We start from the raw sequence: 22,272 nt of genomic DNA on the forward strand, positions 1-22,272 counted from the left end.
TATCCAGCACACTTCCCTCCAGGCTCTGTGTGTTTCATAGTAAATGAACTATTCACTGTTGCCTAAACCAGCCTCGTGCAGGTGCGTGATGGATGTCTCCTTAGAGGTAGATGCACAATATGACTCTGAGAGGGTCCGTGGAGTTCCTTTCTGCTACCTCATGTCTACCTGTAACAAAACACCGACACTTCGGAGCTGTGTGTATCTAAGCGTGACTGAGTCGGTTGGAACCTTTCCTGATACGGGGTTTTCACAGGGGAAGTCCAGGAGAGAAGGGAACGGAGAAAAGAGCGTGTACGGGTTTGCCTAGATGTGAACCTTCTTGGGAGAAGTTCTTAATATTCTTGTCTGATTAGTCTAATTTCTTTTAGGTTTGGGTATTATGTTCTGGCTTTGTTTTTCTAGGCTTGATATAAACCTGTATTGTATTGTATGCCCCACTCAGATGTCAGCTCCATGAAAGTGGGATCTGCCCTACGTTGTGTACTGTCATATTCTCAGCTCCTGGACTATTATAGGTGCTCAATAAAATACTTGTTGAATGATTGAATGAATGGAAAACCTGGCCAAGGTCTAAACATCATGTTGGAAATTTGCGCACAACCCTACCCCACCCCCATGCGCCTTTGGGTGGTGAATATGTCATGGGAGCAAATGGAATTAGCATCCTTATTAGAATCCTGAGATAGCTTGCTCTGCCATGAGAGGATACAGTGAGAAGTCTGCAACCCAGAATAAGGCACCACGCTGGCACCCTGATACCTGATTCCCAGCCCCAAGAACTGTGAGAAATACATTGTGTTGTTTATAAAGCACCCAATCTATCGTACTTGTTTTTAGAACTGGTAATGGAAGAGTTTGAGGTTGCATACCAGAAAAGCTCACATGGCCATGAATGGACTTTTAAAGGCAATTCCAATGAGAGCTCAGTACGAAAAAAAACAACAACTGTAGAGAAAGCCTCAGACAATACTTGAGTCTCCTAACACAGAGTGGGTGCAAATATGAAAGGTGTCATTGTGATGACGTCTCAGATGGAAATGAGCAACATGTTATTGGAAACGGGAGGAAAGGCCATGCTTGTCATAAAGTGGCCAAGAGCTTGGCTGACCTGTGTTTGTGTTCTGTGGAAGGTAGAACTTGTAAGTGATGAAGTTAGATGTTTAGCTTAAGCAGTTTCTAATGAAAGTGTTGAAACAATGGCCTGGTTTCTCTTGACTGCTTGTAGTAAAATGTGAGAAGAGAGAAATGACTTAAAGATGGAATTGTTAATTGGAAAGTAAGCAGAACATAGAACTTAATGATTTGGAGAATTCTCAGTTTATTTATATTGAAATGAATGAGAAAGCCTGTTCAGGAAAGCACGCTAAGGGTGTTGCTGAGAGACCATTTGTAAGGAGAACAGTAAGCCATCTTGACAGAAGCCAGGAGCTGTTGTCTAGGACAATGGGAAACTGCAAAGGAGGGGCTGCTGGTTCTTCTGAACCTGGCTCACCTCTGCACCACCTCCCCTGGTGGCTCCTCTCCCTGCACTCCAGTGCTGAGCAGCTGGCTGTCCCAGGTGCCGCTCCAGTGGCTGGATGAGGTGGTCTCAGGACCCCAATCCTGGAGAGCCACAGTGGGGTGGGGGCTGCCCAAAGCTGTCGGGGCAGGACAGTCTGGAGCCTTGGGGCCCCAACCTCTGTCCAGCAAAGCTTCAGGCTGGACCACTGCCCTAGTGGCCTGGATGGCATAGCAGCAAGCCAACGAGGATTATTCTTGAGCCTTAAAGTCTAATGGAATTTGCCCTGCTGGGTTTTATACTTGCTTAGAACCTATCTTTCCTTTCTACTTTCTTCTTTCTCCCATTTGCATGGGAATGTCCTGTGCCTGTTCACCAGTGTATTTTGGAAGCATGTAACATATTTGATTTCACAGGTTCTAAGCTGGAGAGCAGTTTGCCACAGAATGAACCATACCTTCAGTTTTATCCATACTCACTTAGGTTATATTTAGATGAGACTTTGGACCTAGACTTTATTTATTTATTTATTTATTTATTTATTTATTATTTATTTATTGTTTGAAGTATTACATATGTCTCCTTTCCCCCCCATTGACCTCTCCCTGGCCACTCGCACTCCCCAGCACATGCCCTCACCCCCTCCCTACTGTCTGTGTCCATTGGTTATGCTTATATGCATGCATACAAGTCCTTTGGTTGATCTCTTACTACCCCTGCCCCCCACCCGTGCCTTCTCTCTGAGGTTTGATGATCTGTTCTATGCTTCTCTCTCTCTGGATCTATTTTTGTTCATCAGTTTATGTCGTTCATTGTATTCCACAAATTAGTGAGATCATGTGATATTTATCTTTCTCTGACTGGCTTATTTCGCTTAGCATAATGCTCTCCATGTCCATACATGCTGTTTCAAATGGTAAGAGTTCTTTCTTTTTTACAGCAGTGTAGTATTCCATTGTGTAGATGTACCACAGTTTTTTAATCCACTCATCTATTGATGGGCACTTAGGCTGTTTCCAAATCTTAGCTATGGTGAATTGTGCCCCTATGAACATAGGGGTGCATATATCCTCTCTAATTGGTGTTTCTAGTTTCTTGGGATATATTCCTAGAAGTGGGATCACTGGGTCAAATGGGAGTTCCATTTTTAGTTTTTTGAGGAAACTCCATACTGTTCTCCACAGTGGCTGCACCAGTCTGCATTCCCACCAGCAATGCACGAGGGTTCCTTTTTCTCCACATCCTCGCCAGCACTTGTTGTTTGTTGATTTGTTGATGATAGCCATTCTGACAGGTGTGAGATGGTACCACATTGTTGTTTTGATTTGCTTCTCTCGGATGATTAGTAACGTTGAACATGTTTTCATATGTCTTTTGGCCTTCTGTCTTCTTTAGAAAAGTATCTATTTAGGTCCTTTGCCCATTTTTTGATTGGGTTGTTTATTTTCCTTTTGTTAAGTTGTATGAATTCCCTAAAACTTATATCTTTAAGCCTTCTAGAAGAAAACAAAAGGAGAAAATACCGGTAACTTTTTTTTTAGATAAAGCATCAAAGTCATAATCCATAAAAGAAAAAATTGACCAATTGAACTTTATCAAAACTACTAACTTCTGTTCTAGAACACTAAAGAGAATGAAGAGGCAAGCCACAGACTGAGAGAAAACATTTACAAAACATATATTTGATAAAGGACTTATATCCAGAATATATTATAAGGAATTCTCAAAACTCAATAATAAAAAAAAAACCAACCTAATACAAAGTAAGCAAAATATTTGATATGATGCTTCACCAAAGAAGATACATGGTTGGCAAATAAGCTCATGAAAAGATGCTCAACAACATTAGTCATTAAGGAAATACAAATTAAAAGCACAACGATATACAACTACATCCCTATTATACTGGCTAAAGTTAAAAAGACGGTTCATACAGAGTGCTGATGGCTTGTGGAGACCTTGGTTCTCTCATACCCTGCTGGAGGGGATATAAAAATGGAAAAGAGTTGGAAGTTTCTTTATAATTAAGTTACAAATATACCTATCATATGATCCAGTATTTACCTAAGAGAAAAGAAAATATATATCCATACCTAGACTTGTACATGAATGTTTGTAGCAGCTTTATTTGCCATAAACTAGAAACAACCCAAATGTTTATCAACAGGTGAATGGATAAACGGGTTTATCTATACAAAGAAATACTACTCAGTAATAAAAAAGAACTATTTTTACATGGTACAACATGGGTTAATCTCAAAATAATTACTCTGAGTGGAAGAATATGTATAAAAACATAGACATACTGTGTTATTCCATTTATATAAACTTCTAGAAAATGGAAATTAAGCTATAATGACAATGAATATCAGTGTTTGTTGGGGATAAGAGGAGAGGAGGAAGGGGAATTACCAAGGGGGACAGAGAACCTTTTGGGGTGATGGATATGTACATTATCTTGATGATGATGATGGTTTCCTGGGTGAAGACATATTATAAAACTTACCAAATCTTACCCATCAAGTATGTGCAATTTATTGTATGTCAGTTATACCCCAATAAAGCTATTAAAAATATCACCTGATATAGGCAACAAACTGAATGCATTTCATGTGAATTCATTCACTAAATGAATTTCTTCGTATTAACCATAAGAAGACAGACACAAAACTACTTACAGTATGAAGTATGATTCCATTTATATTTAGTTCAAGAACAGGCAAAGCTAGTTTGTAGTAAAAATAAAATCAGAATAATGGGTACCTGTGTGTGGGGGGTTGGGTATTAATATGCACATAGGTATCCAGGAGGTTGGGCACATTCTTAATCTTGACCTCGGTGGTGGTTATTTATGTCTTTAAAAGTGTAAAATCTCATACATTTGCAATGAGTGTACTTTATTTACGTTATGTATGTTATACCTCAATAAACAGAAGGAGGAGGAGTGAGACAACGCAGTGCATCAGATGCTAGCACTGAATAGGCAATAGAAGTCTTTGGAGCAGTGCGGGGTTATCCTTTGAGAGTTACCAGGAGACAAAGATGCTCTTCAAAGGACAGCGGGAAGTGCACTCTCATGAGCCAGGGTCTGGCCGCAGAACCTTTCCAGAACTGGACGCCAGCTGCAAAGCAGGCACTGTGCCTTTTCCAGCTGCTATTTGTCAGGCCTTCTGTTTCTAATGGCATGAATGTAACTGACTGCTTCTGAAAAATTAAGAGTATTTTTACTTATGAGAAATGAAGAAATTAGAGTAAAAGAGACTTTATTAAGGACTGGGAACAATGTCAATGTTCATTAATTCATGGTGTGCCAAATCTCTTGGATTCAAATTCAATGGCAGAAAAATCAAATCTGCTTCTGTTACTAACAGAGCAGCAAACGTAGGACTTTGTGTTTGGAAAGCCTACACCGTAGCAGAAAGAGGACATCTTCAGGCTTTTAGTTTGGGCATACTGCGGCTGCCCTGGCCTCTAGCCTCTTGCTGGATTGGGGCCAGGGTTTCCCTTCCTATCCCTAATTTTTTTCTGAGTGTGCTTGTTACCGTGTGCAGGTGGCATGGGGTGGGACATGGAATCACCAGCTCTGCCTGGAACCCAGTTTTCATGGTGGCCAGTGCGTACGGACTTCAACCGCGGACAGGATCTACCTGCCCAGTCCGTGGGGACCTCTGCCTTCTCCAGCCTTGGCTGACTTGACTTGAATTGGCGTTTGTCCTCCCAGCCTTGTGCTATCTACCAGGTCTCTCCTGTGGAGAAGGAGTCTTGGTCCCATCCACCCTGGTATCAACACCTGTGCCTAATGCCAGGCAGACTGGAGGGAAGTCATAACCGTCCCCCCCATCATGATGGCTCTGCCTTCAACTTTTTGTTGTTGTTGTTGTTAACCCTTACCTGCTTCCAATCCCTCCATCTCTAGATTGTGAAAGGAGTTATCTTGTAGGAAAGCTCCAAACCAAGAAGATAAACATGAAAGACCTAGAAAAACTTGGCTCACCCATTCTATTTTTAGAAGTTTGTGAGGATGTTGAGGGACCATCAGAGAAAGCAGACATAATATAAGATAGGAAACTGAGGCAACCACCCCACATTTTTAATGGCAAAAATGATAACAGCCTGGCCAGTGTGGCTCAGTTGGTTGGATGTGGTCCCATGCACCAAAAGGTTGCCTGTTCCATTTTTGATCAGGGCACATGCCTGGGTCTCAGGTTTGATTTCAGGTAGGGAGCATGCTGGAGCAGCCAGTTCATGCTTTGCTCTCATATTGATGTTTTTTTTTCTCTCTCTCTCACTCTCCTTTCTCTCTCTAAAAATCAATAAAAATATTTTTTAAAAACCTCCAAAAAATGATAACCATTGAGTTTTGAGTGTTTCTTCCCTATGACACCTTCTTCCCTGATTTCTTTGAAGAACTCCTTTTGGTATTTAATTGATACTAAGTTCAGGGGCATACAAATTTGTTTTTCTATATTGTGAATATTTCTTTTTAAGTGTTTGTTTTCTTGTTTCACAGAAATATGCACAATCCAACTTTATAAATTCCTTCCTTTGGAAGTTTGTAGTTCCACTTGTAATGGTATTTAAAAGTAAATACATTATAATTTTACTGGAGGCCTGATGCACAAAGGTTCATGCAAGAATGGGCCTTCCTTCCCCTGGCTGCCGGCATCGCCTTCGCTCCAGCTGGAGCCGCCTTTCTGCCTTTGTTCTGGCCCGGAGCTGCCTTTCTGCCTTCCCATGCTGCCCAGAGGCCCAGAGCAGCTGGGGCTGTGCGGAACGCCTGCATCGTTGTCATGGTGCCTGCATATGCAAATTGACCCACCATCTTTGTTGGGTTAATTTGCATACCCACTCCTGATTGGCTGGTGGGCGTCATGAAGGTATGGTCAATTTGCATCTTTCTCTTTTATTAGTGTAGATTATTGCCTGAACAAACTTTACCTTGTATCTCAAATGTGATCTTATTGCAAACAAGCCAAGTCATGCAGAATAAATTGTGTGTGTGTGTGTGTGTTTTGACCCTAATAAAGTGATGACTTTGGGACTATAACAGGTTATAAGAAAAATTAGTATTTTTGTACTTTAATTTTTTATTGAACTTTCCATTCCCTCCCACACTGATACACACAAAACTCAAACCATAGAAAGGTACTTCTTAAATAACTTCTAAATTCCCCACTATGTTATGTTTCCAAAAGCCAGATTATAGTTAAAACAAACTTTTGACAGACAGAATAACTTGTCACATACACCACAAATCTTGCTCTTTGGAAAAGAAAGTGAATCGCAGTACAGTTTCGAGGCCACTATCCTTATGTGTAGATTATGGCCCACCTTCTCCTCCAAATGATGATGTTACCTGATTCTCAATGAAGGGAGATTTGGAGTCTTCACGGGACAGCCGCTTCTTTTCCCACTGCAAGATGTTCACTCCTTGGTCAGTTTTGAGAAATAGGGGAGATGTCAAAATCCTTTTGTTTCTAATTTTATTCTCTTTATATTGCTTCTTGTATATTTGATGCATGTTTTTACTTATGGCCAAGTTCATTTTTTCCATTAATTCATCAAACACTTATCAATTGCCTGGTATATGAATTTGGACTCTGGAGCCTGACTGCCTTGTTCATATCCTCACTCTGTTGCTTACTAATTCTGGAAATTGGCCAAGGCCCTGTGCCCCAGTTTTATCATCTGTAAAATGGGGATAATAATAGTACTTATGGCATAGGTTGTTTGAAGGATGACATGAATTGTAGATAAGGACTTTAAGGTGTTGTCTGACCCATAGTTAATGCTACGTGAGTGTTGTCATTGTTTGCAATTATTGTTATGACCAATGCCAGCCTTGTGCTTACATTCTGGTGCCAAAACATGCTTCTTCTCACAATGCTTCTGTCCTAACCTCATGGGCACAATCTCTGCCCAGGCCTAATTTTCTTAGAGCAAAGTTTCTCAGACTTGGCATTGCTGGTATTTTGGACCAGAAAATTCTTTGTTGTTGGACTGTCCCATGAACTGTTAGAAGTTTAGCAGCATTCCTGGTCTCTACCCACTAGATGCCAGTAAGATGCTCCTCTAGTTGTGACAACTGAAAACGTCTCCAGACATTGCCAAATGCCTCCTGGGTGACAAAGGTGCCTCAGCTGAGACCCATCTATTTAAACGGTGAATCCTTCTACAGAGGCAGCTCTGTGGCTACCTGCTAAGCCAGCCGTGGGCAAACTACGGCCCGTGGGCCGGATCTGGCCCGTTTGAAAGGAATAAAACTAAAAAAAAAAAAAAAGACCGTACCCTTTTATGTAATGATGTTTATTTTGAATTTATATTAGTTCACACAAACACTCCATCCATGCTTTTGTTCCGGCCCTCCGGTCCAGTTTAAGAACCCATTGTGGCCCTCGAGTCAAAAAGTTTGCCCACCCCTGTGCTAAGCCCTAGCTACATGTTACTATCTTCTCCCTGAGCTGGTTTTTTTTTTTTTAATCCTCACCCGAGGATAGTTTTTCCATTAATTTCTAGAGAGAGTGGGAGGGAGGGAGGAAGGGGAGAGAGAGAAACATCGATGTGGGAGAGACACATGGATTGGTTGCCTCTCACACGTGCCCTGACCCTGGCTGGGGACCAAACCTGCAACCCTGGTACACCCCCTGGAAATGGAACACATGACCCTGTGATCTGTGGGCCAACGTTCTAACCACTGAGTGCCGGCCCCGGCTCCCTGAGCTTGTTTATGAAGATGCATGTTATTTGTTACATGTGCCTCTTAACCACATGTTTGGAAACAGGGACATTTCTGCTGTTACTACTGAGGCCTTCTTCGTGTGTGTGCGTTGGGGGGGCGGGGGTTCCTCTTTGAAGTCTTCCTCTTTTTTGATCCCATGGGTTTCTCTAGAGTCTAGACACAGGAAGGAGGGGCATAGTCTCCCTAGAACTTCTGTTCAGGGCTGCCCCTTATCGTTTAAGGCAGCGGTTCTTAACCTGTGGGTCGAGACCCCTTTGACTGTCGAACGACCCTTTCATAGGGGTCGCCTAAGACCATCCTGCATATCAGATATTTACATTACGATTCATAACAGTAGCAACATTACAGTTATGAAGTAGCAATGAAAATAATTTTATGGTTGGGTCACAACATGAGGAACTGTATTTAAAGGGCCAGAAGGTTGAGAACCACTGGTTTAAGGCAGTCATGCTTATTGCTATAGAGAGCAAGCAGGGGTTGAAGGGTCACATGGGGAGATTGTATGGCTGGGCTCTGGATAGCGTGTTTCCCTCTCCTCTTGCTGAGTGAGCACGCTTGGTTAACATGGAGAGAATGCTTCCCATTACCAAGCTCTAAGCCAGTGGTTCTCAACCTTCCTAATGCTGCGACCCTTTAATACAGTTCCTCATGTTGTGGTGACCCCCAACCATAAAATTATTTTCGTTGCTACTTCATAACTGTAATTTTGCTACTGTAATGAATCGTAATGTAAATATCTGATATGCAGGATGTATTTTCATTGTTACAAATTGAACATAATTAAAGCATAGTGATTAATCACAAAAACAATATGTAATTATATATGTTTTCCAGTGGTTTTAGGCGACCCCTGTGAAAGGATCATTCGACCCCCAAAGGGGTTGCGACCCACAGGTTGGCGATCCACAGGTTGAGAACCGCTGCTCTAAGCACTTGTTCACATTGTCCCTGAAGGCAGTTATTTTTATTTCTGTTTCATAGATGAGGAAACTTCAGCTTAGAGACAGTGAGTGCACAGTTATCAAGTGGCAGAAGCGTGGACTCACACCAGGGTGGCTGACCCCCAGGTCCTGAACCCCAGTGATGCTTGTCCATCTCAGCACAGGCACTGTCTCCCTCTGGTTTCTAGAAAGCAGCAGCCCACTCCTTGGAATGTCCCCTGTCTGGGCCCTAATTAGGTTCTGGGCCCTAATTAGGTTCATGCTCCTAGATCTCTCCTGGTCACAGACTCAGGAGCCCCAGGCCCACCTGACCTGTGATGGGTTATAATGCCACAGCTGAGACCCACCCTGATCCCACCTCCATTTCTTTGCTCTCCCTGTGCTGAAAACCATTCTCTTTTCTTCCCCATTCTCTTTTCTTCCCCATGTTCACACGGACTGAGCTCACTGTGCTGTAAACCAATCTTATCAATTGGATTAGAACTTCGGAGCTAAGCCCTTAGGCCACAGAATGTACCTTGCTGCCACTGGGTGTCCTAACATTTAAATTTTCCTAAGACCAACCTCTTTAAAACTTCATCCTATAAGCAAAAAGTGGTCACTCTTAGTATACCTTCAGTTCTGTCCCAGACACAGAACTTCATCTAAGCCAAATATAAAGAACGAAGTGTGGAACAAAAGTTCTACCTAACTTCAAGGCCTTTAATAGCTCTTTCTTGTATTGAATACTTTTCAAAATATGTTGGCCATTTGGAAGCTGTGGTGTATTTCCCCCTCTGTTACAGTAATACTTTATACGAACTGGTAGTAATGTGGACCGTAGATCCATGTTACCTGATTTCCTTTGGCCTACCTCAGTTTCCTCTCACTGAGGCCACGTGGATCACAAGCTCAGTCAGTGTGAACATGGGGAAGAAAAGAGGATGGTTTTCAGCACAGAGAGATCAATTTTCCACTTTGTATGAAAACCCTTGGCTTTCAGGTCATTGTCCTTATAGTTTTTAGACAAAACATCAGCCTCTGTAGAATGCACTGGGAGAAAATCAAGGCGGTGAAATGTCAAAGTACAAATGAATTATGTAGAATCTTTGAGAAAGTTTTTGAGTAGCCTTGAGAACATCTAGTTCTCTTCCTTTATTTCCCTCGTGTGCCTTTCATAGGGAAGGCACAACACATAGATGCACAGGCCCACAGGAGGACGGCTTAGGGTTCAGACTGGAATTAATCACCAATTCAAACAATGCTGGAGGTTTAATGAGCACTTGGTGTGTGCAGGCACCACATAGACAGCGGGGATGTGGGGGGACGTGGCCCCTGCCTGGAGGAGCTCAGAGCCAAGTGGGGATAAACAGTGGCACTGCAGTCGGAGAGATGCTGTGATCATCCGGACAGTGTGTGTGGGATCACAGAGGAGAGTGATGTTGCTGATAGTGACAACTAACATTTATTGAGTACTTTCTACATCCTTGGCACGGTTCCTCTACACATTATTTCCTTTCTAATCCTCACAACAACTGTGTGAGGTGGAAGTTGCGATTATCCCCATTTTACAGATGAGGAAGCCGAGGCTCAAAGAGCATTTCCCTACGCTGAGTCTTACCAGCCAAGTAAGATTCTGGAATGAGGGAATAGCAAGTGCAGAGGCAAGTGGATGAGATGACCTCTGTGTATCAAGGGGGCATTGGGAGCTGGGGCTACAGCATCAGGTCTGCCCACTATCAAGGGATTTCAACCATTCGACAGTGTTTTGTTTTGATAATCCTCACTCAAGGATATTTTTTCCATTGATTTTTAGAGAGAGAGGAAGGGAGGGAGAAAGAGGGAAAGAGAGAGAGAGAAAGAGAGAGACTGAGAGAGAGAGAGGGGAGAGGTGTGAGAGAGACATATGGATTAGTTGCCTCCTGAACGTGTCCTGACCAGGCTGGGGATGGAAACTACAATCCAGGTATGTGTCCTTGACTGGGAATTGAACCCATGACTCTTCGGTGTGAGGGCTGGCGCTCTAACCACTTCGCACCACTGGCCAGGGCATGTGACCCTTTTTTATCAAAGAGCAGTCTGTGCTTCTGGGCACCCCACTCTAACTCTCTTCCATCCTCAAGTGATGGGCCCTCAATTATGCTCTTAAGTGACTGGGTGAACTACTCAGCCTTGAAGTGGTTATTCAAGTGACTTTGAGCGTAGGCTTGGGCCAAATAAGAATTGGGCCTCTGTGGGAAAATCCCAGGGCTGGCAGGTCCTCAGTCTTCCAAGCTGGATGGATTTCAGGTCACCTTGGGCAACTCACTTACTAGTAACCTCTGTGACATTTTGTCCCTAGGATGCTCAAGTCTGTATCCCCAGAACCTACTGCAGAGCCTCCAGCATTGTAATCTGTACAATGGGGATACCAGTTAGTGCAAGGCGTTTCACGTGATTAATTATAATTCAAATGAAAGCCTCTGCACTGCTCAGTGAAAGGTAAGAAACAAAGAAATAATCCCACATCTCAGGATTCCGTAACTAGTCATCATTGAGCTAAGCCCTATACTAGTATGTAGAGCTGGCAGATTACTAGGAAAACCTTCTTGGCCTCTGCTCCATGCAATTTTAGTTCGCAGCGGGTGGGTACAAATGAGAGCAAACCAGAGGGGGAATTTTTTTCCATACATGGGCCATGCCTAGTGGAAAGCAGCCTTCTCATCCGGGAAGGCAGGTCGAGAGTGCAGCAGGACAGAGCAGCCCGGAGCCCTGATTGTGCCTGTGTGATGCCGGCTCCTGTGCTAGGGCTGATCCCTGGCATTGATTGGGGGTGGAGGGTGATCGCATTGAAATATCTGCTAATAGGCAAAGCCCTGCCTTCGCACCCACCCTCCCTCCACCCTAAAGACTTTCTGGAAAACAGCAAAACAATGAAGCCACCTCGGGGTTGATGAGAATTGCATTCTCCATGCACCCGATCACCCTGCGTGTTGCCCTACGGACTTTGTGAAGGGCTTGGCTGTCAGGTGCCGCTCCTCCCTGTGCAGGGTAATCTGCACTGATTGACTTGTCCATTGTCCTTTCCCTGGAGCTAAAAACAAAACAGGAAAGGCTGCTTGGTGGGGATAGAGAGGAACTCAGTGGCCAAATGCTGTTGCTTTCCAGGCATTGGACACAGGCTCATTCTTTCTGAGAAGCTTACATCCAGAGGCAGCGAGTTTGAAAGGACCGTGGCTGTGGAATTAGAGACAGATGCTTAGCTGGCCATGAGTAGATATTAAATTGTATTAAACTATGCAAACGGAATTTCTCATGCAAGGCTTGTTTCACCCTCACGTCAGCCCTTGGGCTGCATTTGCATTTCTATAGAGAATGAAATAAAGGCTGCATGTCATTTACTCATTTCTATTCATAACTGTGAGCTGTTATTATTCTAGCCTTCGTCTCCCGTCTCCTGGACACAGCATGGCCAGATTAATTTTCCTAAATCTCCATAGAAAGCTAGTTTAGTTCCCAGCATTTCACTTTGTCAACTCATGTTTATAAGGCCCAGGTGTTGAGAAGGATGTAAGGAGACAAAGGCAAGAGTGGCCATAGTGAGAGGCATGGGGTGTTGGTATCGACTGAACAAGGGAGTTAAATTTGAGGTCACCAGACATCTGGCTTCGTTTGGGAACATCCTTGTTTATTATGCCCGTTATCCTGAGGTAATTATTAATAGCACCTCCATTCACTCTCAGGAGTGTTAATGATGAGCCATCCTGCTTGTGCCTGTTAAGTGCTCATAAGTTAGAAGGGCAGGAAGCATGAATGGAAAGGTTGAGCGTGGGAACAGAGGTAGACAGGTGGTCAGAGGAGGAAGGGAAGGAGCCTGGGCTGAGGTTGACAGGAAGACTATGGGGCCTAAGCTTCAAACCATGAGGACTCATGAAGGGGGAAAGGTGCCTGGATGAATGTGGGGAGCATTGTGAGGAAACGTGTTCAAGGTCTCAAGGGGCCACACAGATGGAGGTTTCTTCTGAGGAGAGGGGAGAACAACTGGAGAGGTGGGGGCAGGTAGGGAATTAGCGCTTCACCCTGGAGGCTGACAGAAGCCCTAGGTCAGTGATGGAGAACCTTTTGAGCTCGGCGTGTCAAAATTTTGAAAAACCCTAACTTAACTCTGGTGCCGTGTCACATATAGAAACACTCTCTTTTTTTTGATATTTGAAACCATAGTAAAAAAAAGTTTTGTATTTTTGATATTTATTTTATATATTTAAATGCCATTTAACAAAGAAAAATCAACCAAAAAATATGTACAAAATGAACAAAAACAGAAAAACAATGTACATTTAGGAAAAAATAATAATAAAAACAATGATAATCAAATGGTACGAAAACTAGAAATTAGTGACTTTTTTGGTGCTGAAGTTTGTCTGCTAATTCTTCAATTGCAGGTTCATACTTGGTGCACTTCAAGGCCAAGCAAGTGCCACTAACTTCATCTGTTAGCCGGTTTCTTTTGTTCGTTTTAATATTATTTAATGCTGAGAACAAAGTCTCACAAAAATATGTTGATGAAAAAATTGTTAGCAAAGCCATTGCTAGATTTTTTTATGTCCCTAAAAGTGTCAGGTACTCTGTTCCAAGCACTCAAAATTTCTTGTTCGTAGTTGCACTCTTCTTCATTATTCAAACGATTTCGTTCCAGATTTTCAAGTTTCGACCGTAAGTCGACAAACACATGAGTCCAAATGCTACCTTGAAAATCTGCAAGTTGCATCTCTAAATCGTCAATTTGCATCCATTGGAAATCCTTTAATTCCAAAGTACTGTAAACAACTACATCTGGATACTTAATTATTTTAATTATCTGTTCTAGGCTTCTAAATCGGTCAAATCTTTCATTGAACTGTTCAAATAACGAGTTTACTATATTCTGGTACATAAGTATGGACTCCATTACACTCGTTGTAGTGGCCTTCTCGAAATACTTTTTTATCCAAGGAAAATACTTATAAGTTTTAGTTTCAATATCTCGCTTGAAAATTTTAAGTTTACTTTCAAAGGATTTGATGTATCCAAACATAACGTCAATACTTTTGCCAAAACCTTGTAATTTTAAGTTCAGTTCATTCATATGAACAGAGAGATCTGTAAAAAACATCAAATTGCTGACCCACTTATGATCATTGATCTCAGGAAAGTTTGCCAGATCCTTATTCTCAATAAATACCATAATTTCGTCAAAGCACTCCACAAATCGCTCAAGTACTTTACCTCGACTCAGCCATCTCACATTATTGAACATCAGTAGTCCACTGTAGGTTGAATCAACTTCCTGTAAAAGTGCAGAAAATTCTTGCTTGTGAAGGGGTCGAGAAGCTATAAAATTCACAATTTTTGTTACAACTGACATTAAATCATTCAATTCTGAGAATCCCGATTTGGCACACACACCTCCTGATGGATAATGCAATGAAAAGGTACAAGTGGATGTCTAATAGCTCCCATAAGCAATTTCAGGAATCCCACATTTTTCCCCACCATATTTGGTGCCCCATCTGTCGTGACTGACACAATTTTAGAGATATCAATGTTTAGGTCACTGAATGTTTTTATAACAACCTTACATATTTCGTTTCCTGATGTACTTATTGGCACTGATTCTAACTTTATCAACTCTTCTCTCATTGTGAGACCATCAGAATATCTAGCAATAATGGCCAACCGAGAATTTGATGTGACATCAGTAGTTTCATCAAGAGAAATCGAAAAATATTTACAACTATTTAAGTCTTTTTTAAATTGATGTTGTACATTTTTGTTAAGATCTATTATTCTGTCTTTGATAGTATTTCTACTGAGTGGTAACTCAGAAATTCTTTTAATAACATCATCTTTATTTTTCATATCATGAAATAGAGCTGGCGCACATCTTAGAAATGTTTCCTTAATAAAGTCTCCGTCACTGAGGGCTTTTCCATGCTGAGCTATGGAGTGAGCAATACAGTAACTTGCTGATGTTAAATTTGTAGAGCATCTTACAAATTTAATGATGGAATTTGATTGACTTTCATAGAGGTGTAGCTGCCTAGAAATGTATTCCTTCCTTTCATCGATACTTTTTTTTCAAGAGCTGACAATGATTAGTTTCAAAATGTCTCTTTACATTCCACGTTCTGCTTACTACCGTTTCATTACACAGTATGCACAATGATCTGTTGTTTCTGTCGACAATCCCGTACATCTCGGTCCATATGTCTTGAAAGGGTCGGCTACTGCTACTTCCACTTCCTTTATCATTCAATCTTGCTTTTTTATTTTTTTGATTCTCCATCACAAGGCTGCAAAAATAAATAAATATAAATCACAGTGTTTTTTATAAAAGGTTGATAGGTTTCTTACCTATTAACTTTTTGCAGTGTTGTTGCACTGACTCCTGGTGCAAAACAATTCAAAGATAGTATGTATAACCAACAAATATATGGTGCTGTAATCAATTATCCGACAGGCAGAATGTCTTGTCGAGCACTGTTGCACGGTATATCTTTTTCTTCTAACCCTCCCACTCCTGTCTCCTAACGAACATGGCGATCAAGTGCGTCCGTTTGCCGAATGCACCCGAACGCACAGGAATCTTACCTGAGGCACATGTTGACAATAACGAGGCCGTTTCCAGAATTGGGCATTTTGTCACTCGAGTAAAAATAAAATGTCATGAGTAAAGATTAATCTCTTTATAGTGCAATTCTTAACCTTTTTATATTAATGTCAATATTGGAACAATGTATCTTGGATGTTTTCACTATGTATCTTTACTATGCAACACCGATGTACATGTTTACATCCGATTTTAGAATTACATTATTGATCATGAGTAACGTGAGTAATAATATTACTCGAGTGTGCCCAACTCTGGCTGTTGCGAGAGACAAATATTTGAATTATGCAATTTTTTATCTCTGTTGATGCGTGTCACCCAAAATGAGTTTGCATGTCACCTCTGACACGCGTGTCATAGGTTCGCCATCACTGCCCTAGGTTCTGGCATGAAAAAGCAAAGATGAACAGGTCCTGGTCTAGGACTGGGCACTCACAAGGAGTTGCAGACACAGGATTTGAACCACAGTGGCTGCCTCTGGACTGTGCTCTGCACCATCATGCCACTCGTCCTGCCTCTCTCCCATGGCCACACTGTGAACTAGGTCAATTCAAATTTCCACATGTGACAGGTGAGGCAAATGGATGTTCTGGTGTCTTCGGTTTCCAAGTAGAAGCCTTCAGCCAAGAGTTGACATGAGCTTGCTGTTCTAACATCAGTTAAAATTATTTTAGCATGACTTTTGACAGGACATAACCAAAAGCACACATTTACAGGAGCAGGCTGTGCACGAGGACGGGCTGTCGGAGGATGACTCAGCATGGGGCGCTTATCTGTTCTGGTGGGTGATCATCTCATTAGTAACTTTGCCTGACTGTAGTCAGAACTAAGGCTCCACATGAGCTGCCAAACTATCCATTTTGTCTTATGCCTGCTACTCTGTTCTTCATTCTTTTTCCCCCCAACTAAGATCATTTTCTGAGTGCCCAAGACATAGCTACACCCTAAGCTAGATGCTCGCTTCACTGTCACAAGAACAGTCAGTCCTATGAGATCGCCTGTTTCACAGGTGAAGCAAATGAGTTTCGGGAAGGTTGAGAGCTGCTCAAGGTGACCAGCTGTGTGTTGAATGTGTTGCCAGGAGACACAGGTCTCTGTGAGTAGTTTGATTATTTTCCAGGGATGCTGGTGAGGAAATTAAACATAAGACAGAAAGCAGAATGCAGTTAGTGGTATCCTAGCCTGAATGTGTATCAGCGCCATTTGAGGAGCTTAAAAAATACAGGTTCCTGGGCTCACCCTCAGAGATTCTATTTCAGTGGATCCTGGTGAGCCTAGGCGTGTGTGTGTGTGTGTGTGTGTGTGTGTGTGTGTGACTGTAGGCTGCATCTCTTGGAGGGCATGTTAAACACAGATGCTGAACCCCAACCCCAGAGATTCTGATGCAGATCCTGGGTGGGGCCTGAGATTTGTATTTCGGGTGCTGCTGGCTATGCTGGTCCGGGGAGCGCACCCTGGGAACTGGAACCGCTGCCCTGGCTGTCCCAGATGTTACCCAGGCCAGAGATTGCTGCACTCGGGCTCATGGTCTAGGACTGACACTCAAATTATGTGAGTCTATTTTGTGGAATCTGTGCTAGGATTAGAGAAGCTACATAACCAGCCACCCCCTTCCCTCCCACCCTGGGAGGATCCCTGTGGGCTTTTGAACTGAGTCTGGACATGGGCCCACCGCCCCTCTCGTCTCTCTGTGCCGTCAATCCCAGTCTGATGGGGTTGGCTCACAAGCTGAATTGTTTTGTGTGCTGAGCTAGACAGTCTGACTGGCACTTCCCAAATCAATAATTTAAAAAGTCTGTGGAACTTGAGCCCTATATGTGCATTAGAGGGAAACCCTTGGGAGTGGTCCTGGACTTTTGGCTGCATGTTAGAATCACCTAGGAAGTTTACAAAACAAACAAATGATAAAACTATTGCTGCTGCGCCCCCTCCCAGAGCAGTTGCATCGGTGTGTCAGGAGGTGGGTCCTCCTGTTGGCAGCTTTGTGAGCATCACCGATGATTCCCAGGTGCCGTCAGGCTGGGAGCCACTGGCCAGACCCATCAGTGCTGTGCCTTTGCCAAGACTCCCTTCTTCACAGCTGCCCGCCTGCTCCACTCAATTTGCCCTTCTTGATGTCACCAAGCCCTCCGAACGGGCACTTCACGTTCTGTCTACTCTCCATGAAGCATTGGCCACCCTCTCCTTTCCTGCAGCCTATTGCTCCTGCCTCCTCTCTTCTCCTTCGCTGTTTCCTTCACTACCTTCTTTGCCGTCCCTTGCTCCTTAGACGGGAGCATTTCCCCAGTGCTGCCATCCTTGTCCCTTAGCGCTTCTCTGCACACCTTCCTTCCTTTGGATTCCTTCCCCAGATCCGCGGCACTGGCCTGACAGGTGCTCTGAGTCCAGGTCTCCGACAGCATCTGTAAACAGAGCTTTCTTTTGTGTCCACTCAGTTGGCCCTGTTTCCATACTCCCCTACTTTTCATCAAGCCCACTCTCTTCTGATTTCCAGGGGTGGGGTCTCAGGGAGGTTAACACCCTTGTCCAGTTGATACCTGTACCTCGTGCCTCTCACTATGGCCATTCTTGCCTTTGTCGGCTACCTTGCTGCTGGGTGATTGTGATAATCTTCCAGGACCACCCACCCTCAGGCCCCACTCTCCTCCCGAGTATGTCACACTCAGTCCTGCTTCTGATGTGCTCACACTCCTGCCGCTGGCTGCAGACATCTCGAGTGCTTGCTGTGCGCCAGGCACGTGGTATGCTCTTATCCCATTCCAACCTGACACAACCTTATGATTCGTAGACACTATTATTATCCCTCTTTTTCCCATGAAGAGACATGTGGAGGTGGTTAGGAACCTGGCCAGAGCTCCTAGCCACTGACAAGTGGAGGGGGGGCAGAATTCGAGCTTAGCCCTCACTCATAATCAGTCTACTCAGTTGCCACCCCCTTTGCCCCAGCCTTCAGCAGCTTCCCAGAGTACCTAGAATAAACACCAAGCTCCTTGGGTTGGCACACGAGGCTTTTCTAGATCTGCCCTAGCATCTGTTATCCTGTGTAAGAGTTAGACCGAACCGTTTACTCCTGGGTCTCCAGGTCACGTCATTTTTGCTCTACATTTTTGCTCAATTCCTTGGGATGACATTCAGTCCCCGAGAGCAGTGTCACTTCTCAAGCTCAGTCTTCTTGACCTCTCCACACCTTCTGGATTCCAAAAGCCCTTTTCTGTTTTTTGTTTTTGTTTTGTTTTTTTGGTATAATGTCTTTGGATCCCCTTTTCAAGTATGGCAGTGTTGTTCTGTGGATGTGTTATAAACCCTTGAGTGTAGAGACTATGTCATAAGCTTAGTTCAGTCTCCAACAGTTCCCAGCATGCTTCTCTGTGTGGGGTGATCCCTCAAATCATTGTCGATGATTTTGATTTCCTACTCTTGTCCATTCCAGCCATCTGTGCAGGATGATATGAGTAAGGCCAAGAGATGCTGTCCCACCGTCCGGGAGCTGTTCTGCTCAGGTGCCCCAAGCACCCCTCCCCATTCTGCCCCCCCCCCCCCCCCGCAGTGCCCTGCACAGCAGTAATCACATGTTTGATTGGTTTTCCATTCTTTATGGGAATCATTTTTCTTCATGCATTTCTGTTCTTAAAGTTTGAATAAAATGGAGACTTGGTTGTGCACCAGGGAGGTTAGGAGAGAAATGAGCAGTGGGACTTCCCCAGCCAAACCTGGCTGCAAACGGATGACTGCACAGGAGTACAAATGACTTCTAGCAGGATGGGCGGGACTCCGCGGGACACACCGCCTTTCCTGCTTTTGATCAGGAGCTGGGCCACTGTTGAAAATCCGAGTATTAGCACAACCCTCACATGGCCTCGCTGCTCCATTCTGAGATGGACTGGCTGTCCTCAGTCAGATAGGGCCACCTTGGCTTTACACCAGCCTGTCACCAACTGGCACAGGTTGGTGAGTGGGGTAGCAGCTCCTGGCATGCCTCATACAGGACTATGTGAATAATAGTAACAAGCACTTAAACAGAGATTAACCATATTAACACACGTAGCATGGAGCTATATCTATAAATATAAAAGCCAAGCAACCGGAACGCAGGAGTGACCGGAACGACCAGAACAACTGGTTGTTTTGACGCACACTGTGGCCCTAATCGGCGTCCCCCCCCCCAATCCGGGGCAGGGCTGGCTGGCCAACCTCCCAAGGCCCCTCACCCCTGCTGGCCCCGCCCCCCGATCACCCCCTCACCCCAATTGGGGGCGGGGCTGGCCCTGATCAGCCCCACTGGGCCTCTAGTAGTAAAATAAACATCTAGGTGTAATTGGTACAATTTTATGATCCATAACTGCTAGGATTTCTAGATCCTTCCACCCCTGGATCTGTCACCAATGACAGTTACCTAAAGGAACAACTGCCGGGCTTGTTAAGAATGCTGAAGTACTCTGCAGGTGCACATGAAGGAGATATGAAGGACTATGAAGTCTGTCCTTGTTTCTTCCCTCTAATAGATGATAAAAAGTGATGCCCACATCTCCTTTCTATAAGCTCAGGCTGCTTTTCTCACCACTGACTTAGCCCTAGCCAGCCACTAGCAGTACCTACAACCTGCCACCGAGAACACAGCCCACCCGGACCCAGGGGATGAATTTAGCCTTCTGGAGCCTATGGGAGTATAAGGGTAGTTTCCCTATGACCCCATCTTGGTGGCCTGTTGCCCTGCCGGGCCTGGTCTCTGATTGCCACTCATTTTTTCACTGAAACCAAGACTTGACCCTGAATGTAGGTCCTATCTGGAAAGGCCCCCACAAACCCACTGTGATCCTATCAGTCCAAGGCTGCACCTCCTTTGGGGTGTCCTGTAAGTGCCGCACAATATTGCACACCTCTGCCTTCTGGACACCAGCAGTTCCTGGTCCTCAGTGGCCTCTACTTCAGGGGCTCACACTTGTACTCTGGTCATGGGACCCCCTTCAGTGGCTTCACTGTAGAGTCATGAGAACCACACGTAGCTATCCCTTGTGGCTGCTACATCTGCAATCCTTTGGAAAGAGCTGGTGGTGCCTGAGGCGCAGGAAGAAGAATGGAACAGAGCCTGGCACACAGGAATCCAGGGCAGGGCTGGGTCTGGGTCTATATCCTCCATGCTATGTAATGTGCCCTCCACACTCTCACTGAGGACTGTTTTCTTCCATCAGCAAATATTTATCAACTGCTTTTATGTGCAAGGTGTTGTGTTCACGCACTGTAGAAGGTGAATGCAACATTTGTGAATGTACCTAATAGTACTCAGTCCATGGGAGATGCTAAGAAATGTTAAAACCTTTATATATACTAGTATGTCCTGCCAGGGAAGGACAACTGCTCTACAGGGATCCAGAGTGGTTTGGGAAGCAGGATTGGAATTGTCCAATAGATGGAGGGAGGACATTTATCTGGTCAACTGGAGTGTGTGTAGGATGGATGGGGATGGGCAGAGACTGATGGCAGGGAAACCAGCTGGTGGTAATAATAATAATAATGATAATAATAATAACCAATTTTGAGCATCCCCAAGGTGCTAGGTATTGCACACATATGATTTCTATCTTACTCAACAACCCTACAAAGAGGATACACTTAACTCATGAGGAAAGTGAAGCTTATCTGTGTTGAACAGCCCACCCAGAGTCACAGAGCTTATAATTGGCAGAATCAGCACTTGAACTCAGCACTGACTTCTTTCAAAGCCTAGACTGGGGATATAGGTGGGGATATTTATTATGAATTTGGGATTCAAACTAGGGGAGTTATAATCAAATTGCAAATGGCAGAGATGATTGGAAGAATCAAGAACACTTGGTAACTGAGCTAAGGAGACTCAGAGGGAGAAATAATGACTGTTTTGTAGCCTTGGATAGTAGATATTAGGAGAGAGGCAGTACAGCCATCAGACCCAAAGTGTCACAGGGAGGAGGGGATCTTGAGGGGTTGAGATGAGAAGGTATTGAGATGAGTTTCAGAGATGTGGCCATCAAGATACTACAGAAATGCCAGATGGCCATTTTCAGTCATATTCCCTGATGCACATTCTAGACAAGCGGTGAGTATAGAAGAGCAGGAACACAGCAAAGAGAAAGCATCTTATGTGGGGGAGATTCTGGAGGAAGTAGGGTGAGGGATGGAGCAGAAGTAGCTGTCAGAGGAGAAGGAAGAGGAAGAAGAATAGCATCATGGTGCTCATGGCAGAAACCAATGGGGGAGTTGGTTCTAAGGGAGTTCTCTGACTGCCATGCATTCCAGATTAGTGCTCCAGCCTGAAGTTAGGAGGCTCAGGTCAACTCACCACACATGTACTATTAGCTTCTATTTGCCTGGCCTTGCAATTGGTGCAGGAGATAGAGAAAGACAAATCCCTGTTCTTGAAAGGCCCAGAAAACCTTCCTGATACAGACCTGAGTTGAAATGTGACTCCTCCACTTATCCCAAGACCATTATTCTCTGTTTCCTCATC

The 22,272-nt window shown here is 43.9% G+C and overlaps 1 protein-coding gene across 1 annotated transcript in view; it reads left to right on the forward strand.

Annotated features, from left to right (window-relative positions):
• THSD4 (thrombospondin type 1 domain containing 4) overlaps positions 1 to 22,272 on the forward strand; it is a 558,652-nt gene that overhangs the window by 17,792 nt on the left and 518,588 nt on the right. The gene's annotated exons all lie outside the window — the stretch shown is intronic.

This window comes from Myotis lucifugus, unplaced genomic scaffold (assembly GCF_000147115.1).
Source record: "Myotis lucifugus unplaced genomic scaffold, Myoluc2.0 scaffold_41, whole genome shotgun sequence".
Taxonomy (NCBI): Eukaryota; Metazoa; Chordata; class Mammalia; order Chiroptera; family Vespertilionidae; genus Myotis; species Myotis lucifugus.